We start from the raw sequence: 21,954 nt of genomic DNA, 5'->3' as shown, positions 1-21,954 counted from the left end.
ACCCCTCTGTTATTGCATGAGGAGGGTGTGAGTTATCAGATACTCGCTGGTAGGGGCAGGACATTACGGTTGTTTCAATACGAGGGCGCACAGGGCCCACCTCCACTGCACAAGCCAGCCCTGACCCGAACTGACATTGTTGGAAGCAGTATCTAACTGTGACAAGGTTTGGGAGGGTCCTCGTTTGGGAACTGCCCTAATAATGTTACACAGGTTACACAGGTTTTACTGGTTCATCCTTCCTTTGTTCAGTTATGCACCCTACTCTATGACCCACACCACTCGGATTCCATACATTCGGAAAGGCGCATCCCTAGTAGTTCCATGGACTCTCCGCATTGCAGGAACAAACACAAACGCTTAATCCAGATACATGGCATGGGTTAACGTAATCACCTAGGACGTTAGAGGCACTCATACCCCAGCCAGAAGATACCAAGTGTTCAGCACTAATTTCTACACTCAAGCTAGAGGGTTGCTAATATGGGTCAGGGCAGGGAACTCTTTCGCAGTCGAGGAGGTAAGACCAGACCCAGAGGGCAGGTATGTTCTTGTAAAAAGTTGATTAAATGACCAATCCATCCTGATAGGATCCATATACGCCCCATATGTAGACCAAGCTGCCTTCTTGCACCGCCTCACACAAGCACCTGCACCCTGGAGTGAGATCCCATGGCTACTCGGGGTTGACTTTGTCCTGGATACTGCCCCAGATAGTTCCTTCACTCCCTTGACACGCACAGTAGCCTCCTCCAACGCACTAGCCTTGAACACTTAGCTGGCACACTGGTCTTTGACAGACGTATGGCTTGACCAAAACCCAGATACCCGTATCTACTCCTTCTACTCCCATGTACATGATCTCCATGTGAGACTGGAGTGGATTGTAGTTCTCCCTCACTTCTGCCACTTATCAAACACATGTAAAACCTAGGCCGCACACATTCCAACCACAACTCCCAGTTGATGCAACTAGGCTGGGAAACCAGCCCACCTCTGGTCCTCACCTGGCGTCTCCAACCAGCGGCTCTGGAGGACCCAGTGTTCTGATCTTCGCTAGGGACAACCACGGCTGGATACTTTGAGACAAACACTGGATAAGCATGTATCAGGACTATTGAGTGGGAGGCGTTTAAAGTGGTTGCTATAGGGCACAGCATGGAACCCACCTGGAAAATATGCAGACAGTTAACCCAAGAGATAGGGCAGGTAGAAGAGGAGATACTACCAAGTGAGACCCAAATGGCATTAGGCATTGGAGATCCACAACTCCTACAGAAGAAAGCAGCAAAAACATTGAACTGCTGGAGTGACTGTGCTGCTTAAATTACACAGCGCACTCGGCACGCACGCATGCGACATCTGATAGACCCGAAAGGCTGCTGGCATGGGTATTGCAACAAAAGCAGCCACACCACCCCATACACACAATACGTAGCACAGCAGGCCCCATAGTATACACTCAGCACAAAATGCATGCCGAACTGAAACATTACACAAGCTTATACAAATCCTCCACCCCACACAACCAGGAAAAACAAGTGTCTTCTTGACTACGATACATCTGTCCACCAGAACACCAGAACAGAGGGAAGCACTCAGCGCCCTGATAGAGTGAGAGGAGATAAGGGGGGGTTTAGTGACATACGCAACTGAGAAAACTCCTGGCCTAGACGGGATCCCGACAGAATTTGACAAAACATATGCAGCGACATTGGTACCACACCTCAAGGCGGTATACGCTGTAGCTATGTGAGAATCCAACTGCACAGCTGGTCTTGCTCCCCAATCCTGACAGGGATCCCACGGAATTGGGTTCATCTAGGCCTCTGGCCTTATTGAACACTAATTAGAAAATGCTAGCAAAACTCCTGGAGGATCGGCTGGCGCCTCTCACTGGTTCACGATGACCAGAATGGATTTGTCCCAACGCAAAGCACTTCACTGAACCTCCGACGCTTTTTCAGGTTTGCCAAATACACACCGGACTGATGGCCCTGCTCAGGTCTTCTGATCCTTGACATTGAGAAGGCCTTCGATACCCTGGGTTGGGGCTATCTGTTCGTGGTACAGACAGGCCCATACATCTCCGCCCCGATATCCCCCTTGCTGTTCTCGGTAGCAGTGGAGCCTCTAGAGGTGACATTCCGGAAAAGAGGGGCAGGATGTGGAATCCCATTGGGAGATAGCATGCACTTAATTTTGCTGTATGTCGATGATCTCCTCTTGTAATTTAAAGATTTGCATTCAATCTGGGAGCGGTGGAACATGTCCCAGGAGAGTTCACTTTCATGTCTGGGCTAAAAATAAATGCGGCCAAGTCCTGCCTTTTCCCGTTTGATGGCACATGTCCTAACCCTCATTACGTACTCAATAATTCCAATATAGAATGGCAGACAAACACCTTCTGCTACTTAGGGATCCGCATATATCACCGACCTGATAACCTGCTCAAAGGCAATTTGAACAGGGCTATGTCCTCAATCCGCTCTCAAATCTCATTTTGGAACAAACTCCCCCTGGTGACTATGGGCCATATAGCACTGGTCAAAATGATAGTCTTACCGTGGCTATTATATTTCTTTGCAATCCTTCCACTATACATTCCACCAGCCTTTTTTAGAACCCTAGAGGGATTTATCAGAGGGGTTATCTGAGGAGCCTCCTGTAACAGAGTTGCCCTTTGGAAATGTTATCTGCTGACAAGCTAAGGCCAGCTCGCCCTCCCTAATTTCGAAGAATACTTCCTGGCAGCGCAACTGCAATGGTATCCCGGTGGCTCTCTGAGTGCCATCCGTCTGACATAGCAACACATCTATCACCCCTGACCCTCCTGACCATCCTCTCAATATTTCATCCATGCAACAAACAGAAAACCCGCCACAGTTATTACTCAGCGTAGCATACAGATGATTCCGCAGAAGCCTGTTCATCACATGACACACAACACCATATGCCCCCGCACTCCCACTACTGAGCACACCCAGGGGTCACACGTTCATTTTCATACATGAATTATGACACCTATATGAAGGCGGGATTCACGATGCTGGGGATGTTTACCTTTAGGGTAACTTGATGCCTTTTGCCCTTTTAGCAGAGAATAACGGGATCCTACCAGGGCAATTCCTAACACACCGTACTATCATAGCCACACTTCATAAACACTGGGGTGACATGTCACGAGAACACCCAACGCACTTGACAATCCAATACTTACACGTTATGGGGTGTGGACACCACCTGATTAAATGGTTCACCGCTTCCCTTTGGCATCACACAGCGGCAACACTGCTCCCCATACATGCTCACTGGGAAGGCGATCTACTATGGCCCTTCATGGATGTGGAATGGAGCAGGGTACTGGAGGGACCGAACAATGTCCCACGTAACATGAGATTTCACCTAATACAATATTACATTACCCAAAGGGCATACCTCACCCCGGCAAAAATCAGCAAATACTATGACATTGCTAATGATGCCTGCCTGCAATGCCAGTTGATAGATGCAGATCTGTTACACATGATATGGAGTTGCTCTCACTTGGGGGATTATTTGGAATCAGTGGTGTCCTCCCTGTGCCGTTACACAAGCAGCACGATACCTCTCAACTGAGAAACCTGTATACTGCACCTCTAAGCTAAAACTAAAAACTTACGAGTAACATCCTGGTTCATTGCACTGGGGTTAATCGTAGCGAAACAATTGATCACTAAAAGATGGTGATCCTCTTAACCTCCTGCTGTGCTTGCCTGGAAGCGCTCACTACAAGTGTGGGTCAATGCAGAAAGGTTTGCACTGTGTAGGGAGGACATGCTGGGCCTGCACAAAATACCTATTGCAGTGCATTGGGACACGATTCTACAGGAATTGCTTGACGGGGAGGAGGCCTCAGAGACCATATCTGCGGTCATGACAGACAGCCCCTAACATAGATCCAGTGTTAACATCAAGGGACCCTCCCACGGATGCGACTCCGTGATAGACATGCCTATGTACCTGTACATTATTTATATACCAAGCAGAGCCCACACGTGTTGAAACGGATGCATATCCAAACCACATACTGCCAAGAACCGAGGAACACTACTTCAGCAGATTAAGGGTGCCATTCCCAGTTAATCCCTGCCCTAGTTATGTTTTAGTTGTCTCAGATATTATTCCCCGCTTCCCCAGTTAACAACCCCAGAAATGGCACTCAATTGGTCAGCTGACAGGCGAAGCGTTCCACAAACACACACAACAGAATACGCACTGTCTGTAGAAACATGAGTGGCTACGCCTCCCACAATATCCCACATCACTGTTGAAGTTGTAATGCATGCTTTGTTGCAGGAATGCAGGTATTGTAATCTCATGCAATGATGCGATGTGCCAGATAAAATGCAACTGTTCTGCTTTGTTAGAAGTTGAAATCAATAAAACCAGATTGAAACAGAAGTGTTGCACGTGCCCTGAATTTTTACAGTAGAGCTGCATTCTTCACCAGTGATGAAAACTTCTTTGTTGCTACATTCACAACAATAGGCAGAGAGGAGTGACCACACTTCATGTATGTAACTATTACCTAAGGGTTCGTATCTACCTGTAGCAAAATGCTTCATGCAAGCTGTAAATTGGAAAGTCAAAATAGGAAGTGAAATGACTCAGTGAATCAAGCTCATGGCCGATGGCATTTCAGCTATAGTAAATGAGAGCTGTTGTAATTTTTCTAAATGCAGAATTGTGTAGGTCGCGTCTTTCATGGCCATTAATTGTCACTTATGTGTTAAATTAAAAGGTGTCAACTGATCAGTACAATTGAAGTAATGCCATAGTACCAATCTTCAAGTGTTTGAAGGTTCTAGCTAAATTGCATAATAGATCTAAGCTGTTTGTGCCCATGATACAGTGCTGACATGTCACTTTGCACAATATCAATAACAGATGAAACAAATTGTTCAAGTTACAAATATGAGATGACACTGTATTAATGCTATTATCAACAACAGCAAGCACTTTGTCCAAATTATCTTGGTCAATTTGTCTTAAACGTGCAAAAGCTTCCATCTGGGATAAGTTCAAAATATCATAATAAGAAGCATTTATAAATCTTTTAGAATGAGGGGATTTGATGCAAAAGAAAACCTGACAAATTCATGTCCTTGGACAGGAGTGAAATATGTTCTTTTACAGCAGACAAGGTAAGTGTTCCAACATCGTTGACATAGTTTTCCCAGTGAATAGGTGGTATTAATTCCAGAATATGTTGACTGTGAATATCGGGGATCAGGTCTGCTTGATTAAAGCCCAGGTGTAGAATTAAGAAAACAAGCCTGACAACCACTCGTATCCACTGGCCATAATAACCACCCGACAAGGCTCAAAAACCAATAATTAAATATACAATTATGCACCATGGTATTTAATTGATCTTCTGTGTAATTTATCAAACTCTGCCAATTATCAAAGCGGCCAACAGAGGGACTGGTCGGGGAATTCATTTCTTAAATTTTTGCCAATCCCATACATGTAGTTTTCTGGATTGTTTCATTCAAGAAAATCATTTGTGTGGGAATTAAACAAGCTCGAAAAAAAGTTTCTGGGACCTGAAAGTGCCAGGATTTCACACCCCAAATCAATTTTAAAATCAATGGTGTCCTTCCAAGAATCATAACCTTTAAAGGCCAACTCATTGACAAACATAGTAGTATATATATGCGTAGTCTGAGTAAGCATATATTTCTTTGGTGGTGTTGAAGTAAATTTAAAATATAATGACATGGGGTCTGACGTGTCATGACCGGTGAAATAGGTATAGTTATCTTTTTGCTTTTTGAAACTCTCTGGAGGTGGGGTTTGACAAAGTTCCCACTGTGTATAATTTAAATGGTGATGCTGTCTACCTGTTCTATGCAAGAAATGGTGCCCATAATGATTGTAACAGATCATATCAGCATAGTTAGAGGAATTGAGCTACAAATCCTCTGATTCAAAAACAGTATAATACTCTAATTCAGAAAGCATAGAATTTACAGTGTCAACATCCCAATAATCTGAGTCTAAGCAGGTACTATCACATCACCCATAGAAACTTTGAACACATATGGTATCTTTATGATCTCTGTCAGACCGAATATGTCGAAAGGAACTTTATCACAAACAATTCCATCAGTCACTGGAACATCGGCAGTGTTAACGAGGGACATGTCTCTTTTCAATTTTATGCAATGTAGGATGGGGGGCCCACTAATCCAATCGACATGAACAGAAAAACCAAGGAAAGTATGATGCAGACATATATCCAAGGAGGGACATGATAAGTGTGTTTTAACCATGAAATAAAAACACAAATCCATGCCAGAGGTGTGTACAAAACAGATGACCTGTCAGAAGAAAAAATATCTCGATCTATATAGTACCCAGAGGTACTCAGCTGAAACACAGGAGGTTGGAACTCAGCAGTAGGAGTCGGACAGGCCAATTCAGATGGACTCTCCAACAGTAGATCAGTGTAAATGAAATCAGTTGTAGAAGTCGTGATATTAGAAACTAGTATTGTGTCTAGAAAATTGTCGACTGACTTAGCCCCTCCCTCTGCCGGGGAGTATCAGCATCAGGGTGCCCACTGGCTGCAGAAAAAAAAGAGGAAAAGATCTGCTATCCGTGGCATACTGATAGGTATCGGCCACATGGTGTAGTTTGACATGTGCAATGGAGACACAGCGCGTGTCTTTAGAACCAAGCAGGGGTAGCAAAATCACAATCCTCGTACCCTGAAGCCCAAGAACTGGAACAGGAGCACGATACGCTGGGCTGAATTCCTTCTTGATGGCCACCTTTTCTTGAACTAGATCTCCAATTTTTGGAAGGCAGATGGAAATTGAAAGAGCAACGTCAAAAGTCGAAGTATGAGATACAGGCAAATGTTAGTTAATGTCACAGAATTGTTGTAGGTCCTATAAGACAGCACATGGGTTATCTACGTCATAGGTCGTGGCCACCGTCCGGACCATCAAGGTCTGGAACATACATCTTGATGCCAAAAAGCACTTAATATGGGGTCCGCCCACCCAGACATCTTTTAGGGATGTCATTCAATGCCCGTTGATCTCCATAAAAATGGTTCAACCAGCCACGCCCTGTACCTAATAAGGTTCACTGACATAATATTGTCACTAGTAAAATCGAACTACAAAATTATCGTCACACTAATATCGATAGCAAAAATATTGACAACTTATACTCAATTTAAAAAAATACTCAAATATCGATAAAAAAAATCATCATAAAAAACATTGATATCACTAATATCGAACACACAAATATAGTTTACAATAATATCGTCAACAATAAATAAACATAGCACATAACAAAAATATCAAAACAAAAAATATCGGCTACTTCAGTATCATGCAAACACATAAAAGTAACCTCTACAAAATGATAAATTTCGCATTTACAATATAAATATAAATCTATAAAAAATCAAATATATATATGAATATGTTAACTTTAAATAAACCATATTTTTACAATTCTAAAATATCACATCACATTTTATACAAATAATTTACTCACCCAAAAATAAAAATAGCATATATAAACAAAACAAATATATATTTCTTACATTAATCAAATTACATTGTACATAAAATAAATACTTATATTTTAATAAATACATATTTAAAGACACGTATACCTTTAAAAAAACAAAATTAGCTTTTTCCAAATAAGGACATAACTGACAAAACAACTAATGCTATAACAACCACTAAAATAAAACAACATACAACAATAACCAGTAAAAATCATCTACCATTTCAATAAACAATATAAAAGACGCCAAAAATTAAAAACAAACTACCTCTAAAACTGCAAAAATTAGAAAAGAACAAAACTCTGCTGGATGTCTGCAAGAACGCAGCAGCTTCAAATACATACTTCGCACACCAACTTTACAAAGTAAGTATTCTCTCTAATTGAATGCAACACCTAACTAAATTAAAATAAAATTCAATATAATTAAATTAAAATAATTAATGTTTTCTTTCTGTACATGTTCTCTTCTCTACCGACTATCCCAATCTCAATCAAACCAACTTAACAGAAAAACAAAGAAACCCAACTTAATATCAGAAGTATACTTTAAATGCAAACTAACACACAAGTAAGTAATCTAAACCTACACAATCCACACCCTTTCGTCCCTTAAACAACATACTATTTCTAAGCAAAATAGCTAAACATTTATTTTTATTCTAACAGGAAATAGCAAACTGAAAACAAGAAAGAAGAACAGAAACATTTTCAAGAAACCAAAAATTCAACGCAACCCAGATATAAATGTGTATGTACATGTAAAATTTTAAAATGTAAAAAATGCATATAATATATATTTAACTCTTTCTACATATATTTTAAATTATAGTACAATTAAAAAAATGACAGAAGGTATAAAATGTATCTCTTCGCAAATATATGCTCTATGGAGTACATTTACAGCCAAGAGAAAACACATTAATTTGGAATGTACAAAATATTATTCAAATGTTTGCTATTCGAGGGCAACAACTAGAGGAACTACTGTTATAAGTATTAAGGAACATAACCACACCCCTAACGTGACTGAAATTGAAACTATGGGGAATACCACAACAGTAACATCCCTTTCACCTATGCACTCTTACCTAATAAACAAACAACTACCTATGTAGACCACCTAACCCAAATAAAACAGCAAACTAACAAATATTACCCCCCAAAAATGATCACTGACTTTGAACAATCAATGCCACAAGCCATTCTTAACAGTTTTGCCCACACAGCCATACAAGGGTGCTATTATTATTTTGGCCAGGGCATATGGAGACACCTACGAAAATCTACCCTAAGGGCCCGATTACGAGTCTGAGGGTGTGACAGCGGGACTGCCCCACCGCCGCACCACCAAACACGTGTGGAGACCACCCGCTCTATTATGACTTTTTAAGCCACTGGTGGGAATTTCCTTTGCCGGTCCCACCTCAAAGGAAGTTCAAGCTTGGCATGGACTGAAAAGTCCATGCTGTGTTGCAACTTCTGTTCGAGCACACTCCCCTGTGTGCATCCACAAGGCATGAGGTACAAGGGGGTCTCATTCCTCACTGACAGTTTTTAATGGAAGAAAGATCTCCATGAAAACAGTGGCGGTGTTGAAAGATGCAATATGCTTGCCGGGACCGCAACGGCCCCGCCAAGCATATAGGTGCCTCTGGACTGCCCCACCACCACCAGGGAATGCCGGTTTCCTGGCTGAGTCAGCGGTCTCAAGGTAGCGTGACTACTAGGGTCGTAATGGGGCAGTCGCAAGACTGTCACCGCTGTGCTACCACAAGGCTAGCGGTCTCGTAATAGGCCCCTAAGTGTAGAAAATGCAATGAGTAGCCACTTTGCATATGAAGTGAAAAAATTAATAGCTCTAGCCTACTGCCCAATAACTGCATTTGCAAATCATGAAAGTAAAGGATCTTCCCAACTAGACTATTTTGAGGATACATGGGGAGTCATTCTACATAGCTCTGGACACAGGCTTCAACCAAAATTCCACATTTCATGGTGGAATGTGTACAACAGTACCTTGGTCCAACAAGCCAAAACCAACAACGCAGACTAAAACAATGTATGAACATTTTCAATACAAAGTTAGAGTATATCCAAATACTAAAGGTCTGGAATACCTAAAAACCATAGCAAAATGCATACTCTAAATCTAACCTATAACCAATAATAATTTAGCAAACATAAAAGAACACACCAACCTAACTTCTATAATTTTTTATTTTTATATAAGAAAATATAATATTTCAATAATGCTTGACATAATAAAAATATTTTTACATAAACAAATTACAGTTTTGTAGCTGCAAACATTTATCCAAAAAATAAGGTCAAAGAAATCTTTCAAATCCATTTTTCAAAATTATAAGAATACCCTTAAAAAATGGAAAAATACAACTGTGGAAAATAAAATCCAGCTACACATTCTTCTGTAGTGTAAAACCATGAAAAAATGCTCCAGGAAACCTAAAAAATAAAGGAAATGTATAATAATAAATATTTTATATTAAACTAATATACATTCCTTAAAAAAAAAAAGAAAAAAGTAGAAAGCATCCTTCGGCCAACTCCAAATCAGGAACAAAAGCACCTATAAAAAGAGAAAAGCAATTCCCTCCCACATATATAATACTTTACATTTCACTTAAAAACATCTACAACTTAAGGTGCCGATCACGATCCGGTAAAAACCGGGTACGAACCGTCGGACGGAGCATATTCTCCGCCCGACGCGTACCCGGTCGTCAAAATTTACAAACAAGGAATTACGATTCGCACGGGAACACCATTTCCGTACGATTCGTAAAAAAGCCCGACCGAACAAAATAAACCTACAAATGCGATCCGGGAAAGCGCCGACCTGACGTCGGGACGCTCGCAGCCAGCCATTCACGACCCAGGAATTACGATTCGCACCGACGTCATCCCGCACGGTGAATATTTTCCGGCTGCCAAAAACTGCCGGGAAATCAGGACGACGCGAACAAGGACCACCAGTACGCGACGGACAGACAGGACGACGCGAACAAGGAGGACCAGTACGCGACAGGACGACGCGATCAAGGAGTACCAGTACGCGACGGACAGACAGGACGACGCGATCAAGGAGGACCAGTACGCGACGGACACACAGGACGACGCAAACAAGGAGGACCCGTACGCGACGGACAGACATGGACCCGAACCTACGTGTCATCCCGGCCCTCATAGCAGTCCACCTCCTCTACAGGTTCCGACGCAGACGCCGCAGAAGGTCAGAATAACTAAGGGAGGGGGGAAAGTGGCGTGGGGTGGGGGTGGCAGGACCAGGGCAGGCCACAAAACCCCCACCAAAGTCACACACCACACATGCCCAGGACATACCTGACACCCATGCCCTGGTCACTACGAGGGGGTGGGGGCGTGTCCAGCCAAGCCAGCGACCGCCACAACGGAAGTCCGTCACCACGCGAACCGGCAACACAACCAGACCGGTACGTCCAGTACCCACGCCTGAAGAGCGTGGGTACGAGACGTACCACGCCCACACCCACGTCACCCCAACAATGGCGGGACGGATTGTACCCATGTGGCAAAGGCCTGGGTACGGACCGCACAAGCATCACATAGCGTGGGGACGGATATGTACGGACCCTACCCCCACCCGCGTACGTATGGAGCGTACCCCCACCCCAACAGTGTAAGTACGACTCGTACCCTCACCCGCGGACGTACGGACCGTACCCCCACCCCACCAGTGTAAGTAGGACTTGTACCCTCACCCCGTATGCATGGAGCCAACCCCCACCCCACCAGTGTAAGTACGACTTGTACCCTCACCCGCGTATGCATGGAGCCTACCCCCACCCCAACAGTGTAAGTACGACTCGTACCCACACACGCGGACGTACGGACTGTACTCCCACCCCCACCAGTGTAAGTACGACTCGTACCCTCACCCGCGTATGCATGGAGCCTACCCCCACCCCAACAGTGTAAGTACGACTCGTACCCTCACCCGCAGACATACGGACCGTACCCCCACCCCACCAGTGTAAGTACGACTCGTACCCTCACCCCGTATGCATGGAGCGTACCCCCACCCCAACAGTGTAAGTACGCCTCGTACCCTCACCCGCGGACTTACGGACCGTACCCCCACCCCACCAGTGTAAGTACGACTCGGACCCTCACCCGCGTATGCATGGAGCGTACCCCCACCCCAACAGTGTAAGTACGACTCGTACCCTCACCCCGTATGCATGGAGCGTACCCCCACCCCACCAGTGTAAGTACGACTCGTACCCTCACCCGCGTATGCATGGAGCCTACCCCCACCCCACCAGTGTAAGTACAACTCGGACCCTCACCCGCGTATGCATGGAGCGTACCCCCACCCCAACAGTGTAAGTACGACTCGTACCCACACCCGTGGACGTACGGACCGTACCCCCACCAGTGTAAGTACGACTCGTACCCTCACCCGCATATGCATGGAGCCTACCCCCACCCCACCAGTGTAAGTACGACTCGGACCCTCACCTGCGTATGCATGGAGCGTACCCCCACCCCAACAGTGTAAGTACGACTCGTACCCACACCCGCGGACGTACGGACTGTACCCCCACCCCCACCAGTGTAAGTACGACACGTACCCCCACCCCCGTATGCACGGAGCCTACCCCCACCCCACCAGTGTAAGTACGACTCGTAACCTCACCTCGAATGCATGGAGCGTACCCCCACCATGTATGTTCCATGCGTACATATCCAGAAATAGGAGGTGTGTGTGCAGAGTCCTCCCAGCAGTGCCCTGAGACAGGAGGGGTGTGTGCCTATCACTACCAGCAGTGCCCTGAGACAGGAGGGGTGGGTGTGGAGTCCTCACAGCAGTGCCCTGAGACAGGAGGGGTGGGTGTGGAGTCCTCACAGCAGTGCCCTGAGACAGGAGGGGTGTGTGCCTATCACTACCAGCAGTGCCCTGAGACAGGAGGGGTGTGTGCCTATCACTACCAGCAGTGCCCTGAGACAGGAGGGGTGGGTGCAGAGTCCTCCCAGCAGTGCCCTGAGACAGGAGGGGTGGGTGCCTATCACTACCAGCAGTGCCCTAAGACAGGAGGGGTGGGTGCCTATCACTACCAGCAGTGCCCTGAGACAGGAGGGGTGGGTGCAGAGTCCTCCCAGCAGTGCCCTGAGACAGGAGGGGTGGGTGCCTATCACTACCAGCAGTGCCCTGAGACAGGAGGGGTGGGTGCAGAGTCCTCCCAGCAGTGCCCTGAGACAGGAGGGGTGTAACACATGTGTGTGAGGCTGGAAGTACACACATGCATACTGCCTACAAGGGAACATGTCCCCATGAACTCATGTCAACAGACTCCATACACAAGTACAGTGATCACCATGGATGCCACGAATGTTGCAGGTGGAGACATGGCCCTGCATGCATGGCCAAAGTAGAAGGGCTCCGTCACACACACAGCTCATGTAGACACAGCTCTGCGCTAAATATTGGGAACACCCTGCAGGGAAGATATCAGGGTACACAGAGGAAAGAATACACCCTGGGACAATTGCACCATGCAGTAACTGCTTACATGAACAAAGAAAGTGAGCTAACACCTTGTGATGGCACACAGATCCCCGGGTCCCCCCAATGAGCAGCACACTACTACATTTCCCACACACCCAACACATAAACACCACCCAAAACCATGTAGCAGCCCCACCAACACCAATACCAGCATAGCAGTAGTGTTATAATGAAAAAAAAATGAAGCTTTATTCAGCATGAGCACAATGTCCGTGGATCGCAGGCAGTTCAATATTCACAAAGCCCATAGGGCAGTCAATGAGTCTCAGCTGGATGGGGGACACAGTGCGATGCCTGTCCCCTACCTTGCCTGCACAGTTACATGCCTTCGTCTTCCACAGGGGTGAGGGCATCATGGGGGGGGGAAGCACCAGGCACCGCAGGGACATCAGGGCAAAGGGGAGGCGTTGTGGGTGCAGGGATGGAGGACTCCACCACAGGGGGTGGGGCAGGGCCAAAGGCGGAGGCCAGGATGGCACTACACACCTTTGCAAGGTCCTCCAGGGAGTCCCCTGCACCCGAAGGATCCACAGGCCCCAAGGAGGGGGGGGGTCAGAGGGATGGGTCGCAGCGCCACCGGGGGAGGGTGGAGACAGGGGGGGAGAATCAACCACCCTGACCGAGGACTTCCTTGACCGCTTGCGTGGTGGTGTCACTGTGGGGCTCAGGGACAGAGCGGCCATGAAGGAGTCCTTGGGGGAGATGTGGCCAGGAGAGCTGAGGGGAGGGGATTTGGAGGGAGTGGACTGGGTGGAATGCGGACTCCCACTATGGCTGCGTGTCACACGTTTGCCCCCCGACCCAGTGGGTGTGCCTACCTCACCCTGTGTGTGCGTGTCAGGAGGAGTGCGGTGGACCTTCCCTGCTGGTGTGGTGCCTGTGTCTGTTGATGTGGGTGCATGCCGACGTCTGGGTGTACGTGGGACAGGCATGGGAGTGGGAAGTGTGGATGGGGCAGGGGTAGGTGGGGGGAGGTCGCGCTGCAGGAGACCCACTGCTGCAGTCAGTGTGGAGTCTATGGACCTCAGCAAGTTGCGTTGGTCAGTCTGCGATGAATGAATGCCCTCCAAGTATGCCTCGATGTTGGTGAGGGTTTGCCCGTGGGCATGGAAGACATTAAGGATCGCAGCCTGACCAACCTGCAGCTGCCGCTGGATGTCCACAGACTCGGCATTGGCGGCAGCAGTGGAGACAGGGGCAGGGGGTGCGGTGCCTGGCATGAAGGAGACATGCGGTGACCGGGCACGCTGGGAAGGGACACGAGCAAGTGGGAGGCGGCTGATGGGAACTGAGGGGGCGGTGCGAGGTGTTGTTCCGCTGTCAGCTGCTGGTGCAGCCTCCGCCCACTCGGAGACATCCTCCTCGGAACTGTCAGCTTCGTATTCTGACGTGCCAGTCGACAGGTCCTCGCCCGCACTCTCCTCCGCCTCTGTCCCACTCGATGTGCCAGCCCCGATGTCACGGCTGGCACTGGTGCTCGGTCCCTCCGCCTGGTCTGTGGCCATGTCTCCCTCTGTGTCCCCCGACGATGCTGTGGGCAGGGTGGAGAGACAGAAATTAATCAGACACCTGTACACATCTGTCACATGAGTCCAATCTACATAGGTTACATTGCATAGCCTGAAAAGGAAGATCCCTAACATCTACTAAACAAGGTACCGATGTAGGGCATGAAACACACAGTTGGTTGAGCCACCATGCCACTGAAATACCATGGAGAGCATGAGACAATAGCAAAAGACAGGAAACGGAGTCTGACATAGCACCCAGGCCCTGGGGACAATCCAGCACTGCATCTGCACCACACAGCGTTGTCGAAAATAGGGATGACCAGGGACCATATCCCTGAACTTGAGACACATGCTGCATAGGTAATGCTGAAAACATGCCCAACATGACTGGGTCACTGCACCTTGCGTGTGTGTCCAGACAAACATCACACACTGCCCAGACCCAGCAAGTAGAAATCAGGATTTGACATATAGGCTTTGCCCGTCCCAACCACCCCCTACACGAGGCAAATTGTTGAGACACAGGTGGCACCAACATCTCATAGTCTGGGTGATAAACACAGGGGCAGCCAAAATGCAAGATTGGACGCCAAACACCCAAGGTGCGCTTGTACAAATAATGAGGTACCAGTGCCCATCCTCAGATGAGTATAACAAGACACACAGGCACTGGCAACTGTGAGTATGAAGAAGGACATTCAGGTTCGGCTGCACAGTGGACACCTGTACAAAATTGCACGTCTATATACATGGTGCCAGGGGACAAGGGCACAGAGCACAACCTACGCTGTAGACACTGAGAGTGTCCACGTTTTGTGATGACACATACAACACTGACTAAAAGGTGCCCCAGGGGACAGTAGTGGCCACGCAACTCCATGCTCCTGAATGGTAATGACTGCAACACACGCCACCATCACTGCACTATGCGTATCGCACACTCATGCACATCATGTCACAGGCCACTACATAGGACATGCGCGCTGTAAGGCATGACACTTGAGAGACTAACTCCCATATCTGGACTCAGCATCAGTGCCAACTGACATGGAACCCACATGCAGTGAACTGGACAGGGCACAGCCAAGGTCCCAAAACCCGTTACACACCACCCCCACACATGACGCTACAGGCATAGTTCTCGTGGACAAAGCGCCAGCCTACATTACCTTGTGAAGGAGTGACTACACACAGACCAGGGAACACATTGCAAGGAGGGGAAGGGTAGCAGGAGCGCAGCGCTATACTGGGGCAACCTGGATCTGCACAGCACCTTTAAACCCTGGCAGTGAAATCATGCTACTGTGCCCTTACAAATGCCGGTGACACACAACAAACACACATGTACCTACCCCCTTCCGGCTGCTGAATCTCCTGTAAGCACCTCTCCAAGTCTGGAAAGACCACCGGCAGCACACGCCTGTGGAGGTGGCTCAGACGGCGGCGCCCGCGGTTCTTGTGGCTCTCAGGTGAGTCCCCCAGCAGGACCCGTGCAATCCTCCGCGTCCAGCACCGGATATCCTGCCAGCGTTTCCTCACCTGGGACAGGCTCCGCCTCCGACCATCCACACCCCTCACGGCACTGACGGCGGTCAGCCAGATCTGCTCCTTGGCAGTGGCGCCTACCTGTGAGGAAGAACAAGTGACACCACATCAATACACCAGCCACATGTCACAGAGAGACATATGAGAACAAATTAGCTGGTTACAACAAGGCATGTCATGCAGCCAACGCATTGCACCTTTGTCATAGGGACATGATCCTCTGGTGAGGGAAAAAGCAGTACGTGCCATTGTGGGTACACAGGTGGAATGATGGCAATGTCACAATCAATGATCAAGGCTCACACTGTGCATCGCACCCACCCCTCCTGTCTCAGGGCACTGCTGGGAGGACTCTGCACCCACCCCTCCTGTCTCAGGGCACTGCTGGTAGTGATAGGCACCCACCCCTCCTGTCTCAGGGCACTGCTGGTAGTGATAGGCACACACCCCTCCTGTCTCAGGGCACTGCTGGGAGGACTCTGCACCCACCCCTCCTGTCTCAGGGCACTGCTGGGAGGACTCTGCACCCACCCCTCCTGTCTCAGGGCGCTGCTGGTAGTGATAGGCACCCACCCCTCCTGTCTCAGGGCACTGCTGGTAGTGATAGGCACCCACCCCTCCTGTCTCAGGGCACTGCTGGTAGTGATAGGCACCCACCCCTCCTGTCTCAGGGCACTGCTGGTAGTGATAGGCACCCACCCCTCCTGTCTCAGGGCACTGCTGGGAGGACTCTGCACCCACCCCTCCTGTCTCAGGGCACTGCTGGGAGGACTCTGCACCCACCCCTCCTGTCTCAGGGCACTGCTGGTAGTGATAGGCACACACCCCTCCTGTCTCAGGGCACTGCTGGTAGTGATAGGCACACACCCCTCCTGTCTCAGGGCACTGCTGGGAGGACTCTGCACACACACCTCCTGTGTCTGGCCAGAACCTCAAAGCAGTCACAAGCCACAGGCCACTGACGCCACCTCAGCAGAGTACACAGACACACACAGGCACAGGACATTCACCTGCCATTGCCAAATGCAGATACAAACCTCACTGCACATGTGCCACTAGATCGGGGGGGCTCACAGGTGTGGGGCTGTCTCTGCACGTCAGACACACAGCACTGCTCCCTGCTCACATGAGATGTGCAGGGCATATCCAGGCCTCATGCATCTGGGGTGGTCCACTACACATATGCACCCACACAAATGACATTGGACTTACACACACAGATGTCCAGGGGACGAACACATCATGTGGACACTCTCAGCATAGGTACAGTGGACAAACACACATCTGTAGGCACAGTCAACTGTCACACTGGGGTAACCACAGAATCACAGGAGGACTGTAGTAGCCCCATACCCTGGAGGATTAGACAGGCACAATGTGTAATGCCACATGCAGTGAATGCCACAGTAAACACAATGCAAGTGAGGAGAGCAGACATGCACCACAGCATGCTCTGGCTGGGAGACATCAGGCATCCCCCCCTGGGACCCCCCCTACAGTACATGGCATGTGTGTCACACCAGGACACAATGCCAGAAGTCACAGTCACAACATAGGGACAGTCTGTGCCAGTGGCCTATGCACTCACCTGATACCCTGGTCGCCCATACAGCATGGGGTACTGTGGGAGGATCACATCCAGCAATGCCATGTTCTCCTCCAGGGTGAATGGCTGTGTCCTCTCCACAGCCCTTGACATGGTTCCAGGGAATCAGTAGCAGCAGCTGGGTCGACGAATTCAAAGATGTGCAGGCAAGTACTCCCTCATGGGACCTGGCTGCCTTATATGTGCCTTCCTGCCCTGTCTCATGCACAGGAGTACAGAGTCATTGGTCACTCACATTTGCATCCTATGTTTCCACCAATCCCTTCAAACCTAGCAGTCTGTGTGTACTCTATCGGTTTCATTCTCCTGCATGATGTCAGCTCCACAAACACATTGCAAAAAAGTAGATTAATTCCAACTGACTTCTGCTGTGCACCTTCCAGAAGAAAATCGAATTTTGAACTTGGTCTCCATGACAACCAGCATGCATGTAGGCCTTAATACTTGTCCCTCATGTGTCCCCTATGTAATTTGGAGCTTCACACACAGGTACGGTGCGTTCCGGGGCCCTAGGGCACCCCAAATGCATTGCAACGGCCCGTACACGCGTGCCTACGTTCACTATCACTATGGGTGGCCTCGCGTATGCGTACTCGTAGTGATAGGGAGCGTACAGGCGTGTGTACGGCCCGTACCACTACGAGTACGCATACGCGTGGACACCCATAGTGATAGGGAGCGTACAGGCGTGTGTACGGCCCGTACCACTATGGGTGTCCACGCGTATGCGTACTCGTAGTGGTACGGGCCGTACACACGCCTGTACGCTCCCTATCACTATGGGTGTCCACGCGTATGCGTACTCGTAGTGATAGGGAGCGTACAGGCGTGTGTACGGCCCGTACCACTACGAGTACGCATACGCGTAGACACCCATAGTGATAGGGAGCGTACAGGCGTGTGTACGGCCCGTACCACTATGGGTGTCCTCGCGTATGCGTACTCGTAGTGATAGGGAGCGTACAGGCGTGTGTACGGCCCGTACCACTACGAGTACGCATACGCGTGGACACCCATAGTGATAGGGAGCGTACAGGCGTGTGTACGGCCCGTACCACTATGGGTGTCCTCGCGTATGCGTACTCGTAGTGATAGGGAGCGTACAGGCGTGTGTACGGCCCGTACCACTACGAGTACGCATACGCGTGGACACCCATAGTGATAGGGAGCGTACAGGCGTGTGTACGGCCCGTACCACTATGGGTGGCCTCGCGTATGCGTACTCGTAGTGATAGGGAGCGTACAGGCGTGTGTACGGCCCGTACCACTACGAGTACGCATACGCGTGGACACCCATAGTGATAGGGAGCGTACAGGCGTGTGTACGGCCCGTACCACTATGGGTGTCCACGCGTATGCGTACTCGTAGTGGTACGGGCCGTACACACGCCTGTACGCTCGCCATCACGATGGGTACACATACGGCAGCACTCCCATAGTGATATGGGAACGTACACAGGCCCTCTTCGCAGCAGTACAGAGGTTTTCACACATCACAGTGGTGACAGGCGGCACACAGGTAGGGATAGGGCGGACATACTTGTCCATGGATGGACATACTTGTCCATGAATGGACATACTTGTCCATTAATTGACATCAAGGCATCGTCTGTGCATCACTACATGTGTGGGGCACAGGTGTGACGGCCTGTGATGTGGAACATTACTCCTGAGTCGAGAAGGCACCAGATGTATGATGAGATGTGTACAGATGTACTGTGTGATGGTGCTATGTGTGCCAGGCATGCCCTTGACTCCTTTGACATGTGTGCATGTCGTACTGCACACTTGGGGTGAGCGGCACTGGCATGGCACGGACACCAACACACGGAAGTGTCCCCTGATGCCCGGTACAGGGGTCATGACACCTGACTTGTCACTACCCACGGTGCACAATGTGACTATGTCATGTATGTGTGGGTGCTTCCCATCAGGTTGATGTTGGAGCACCCTCAAAAGCTGCAGCCATTGCAGCAACCAACATGTGTCTGTGTGTAGATTGTCAGTGCACACTGTTCCGCACACCATGCCACATGTGGTATCGGATGTGAGGTGCACATGTATGCATGGGACACGGAGTAGCGTGACAAGGACATGTCAGCATCCTCACAAGGAATGTGTGGTGAGTCATGACATGTGCACCGTCATGGCAAGGTGTGTGGGCTGTCCTAGTGTAATGTCATGTGACCTGTGGCTCCAGTGTTCCGCTACCAGTCTCTGCAATTGGCATCCTACGGCTGCTGATGTGTGGGCGTATGTCACTCCTGTCTTGCGTCTGGCTGTTCACTTGCACTGGGACACAGCTATTCCCATGGCGTGGCATGGGGAGGTTCTCAATCTCCGTGTGTAGCTGGGTCTTGGTAGGAGTGTCACCTTGCATCCATACGTGTCCTGGCCATGTAGCACATACCTGACTCCCTATGTAGCATGTGTGTATTGACAGATTAACATGTGCTCAGTACACATGATTTGTTGTCGTACTGCACTCACTCTTCCTTGTCACTTCCAAATTACTGCAGAGCGCCGCCTCTTGCCCGACCAATTCCGGACTTGGCTGCCATTCAGGAGAATGACAGCATCCGGCTCTACCGCTTCACCCAACCGTTGATTCTGGAGTTGACGGCGAGACTGGCACCACACCTGCAACCGCAGCACAGGTATCCTACGGCACTGACACCCCAGCTGAAGGTAATGGCTGCCCTACATTTTCTTGCCACGGGTACCTTTCAAAATACCATAGCTCATGTTGGTGGCATGTCCCAGAGCATGTTCTGCCGTGTGCTGCATGATTTCTTAGAGGCCATGTTGATTCACCTGGATGACTTCATCAAGTTCCCAACCCCTGAACAGATGACTGAGGTCAAGCGTGGATTCTATGCCCTGGGAGGGATGCCCCATGTCATTGGGTCCATAGATGGGACACATGTAGCTTTGGTACCACCACACGCACGGGAGGTGGCGTACCGCAGTCGAAAGCACTACCACTCCATTAATGCCCTTGTGGTGTGTCTGTCCAACATGGTGATTTCACATGTCTGTGCTTGTTTTCCAGGATCAGCACACAATGCCTACATCATGAGGCGTAGCAGGATGCCTGAAATGATGATGCAGCTGCGCAACGAACGGGCATGTGTTGTTGGTGGGTACAGTCTGTCTGTCCTGTATTTTGCATAACCTACCAGCACGACCGCTTCACCACTTCTAACGATGTCCATGTGCTTCCCATGTAGGGGACGCTGGCTATCCCAACATGCCTTGGCTGCTCACACCTCTCCGCAACCCCATCACGCCGGCCCAGCTCCGCTACAACACCGCCCATGGCCGGACAAGGCGAGTGATTGAGAGGACGTTTGGCCTGCTGAAGAGCCGATTCAGGTGCCTCCACAAGACCGGCGGCGCACTCCCATATGCCCCGGCGAAGATCTGCAAGTTCTTCATGGTCTGCTGCATGCTGCACAACATGGCAGTTAAAAGAGCTGTGCCACTCATCCTGAATCAACATGACGAGGACCATCCACCCGTGGAGGACGAAGGGCTTGGCAATGGGGCTAGTGATGTGGAGGATGTGGAGCCGCAATAGGACATCCGGACTCGGCTCATACGCGACTTCTTTGCTTAGTGGTGAGTACCAGTGTCTGAGTGTGCACGCATTGGTCCCCGTGTGGCATGTGTTGTGATGTGTGTGTCCACCTGCATGTATGGAACGTGAGTCAGAGGTGTGTGTGGGTGTGTCACTGGAGTGATGGTGGCAGTGATGGTTGTACTTCCCCAGTCATAATTGTGAACTAGCATGTTGTCATCCATACATGTGTCGAGTAAATGCACATGCAAGTGGCTGTGCTTTTTGTGGCTGACTTCTTGTGTGGTACTTGCGCATGCCGTCTGCTGGTTGCATTGTTGTGGCACTGCTATTCCTCATGGACATGACATCGTGGGCTGACTCAGCGTTACAGGCACGGACACGTTTGGAAGTCTCCATGGGGTAAGGGATGCATCTGGGGTGTATTGGGTGTGGCAGTTGTTCACGATGTATGCACACTGCCCCTGTCGATGTTTGGTTCCTCTGCAGCCATGTCGCATCCCCATGGGACACGACATGCAGCTGGGTACACCTGAATAGATGGTCTGCCTGGTTGACCGTC

This window comes from Triturus cristatus, chromosome 4_1, assembly GCF_964204655.1.
Source record: "Triturus cristatus chromosome 4_1, aTriCri1.1, whole genome shotgun sequence".
Taxonomy (NCBI): Eukaryota; Metazoa; Chordata; class Amphibia; order Caudata; family Salamandridae; genus Triturus; species Triturus cristatus.
Note: the sequence above shows the minus strand (reverse complement) of the source record.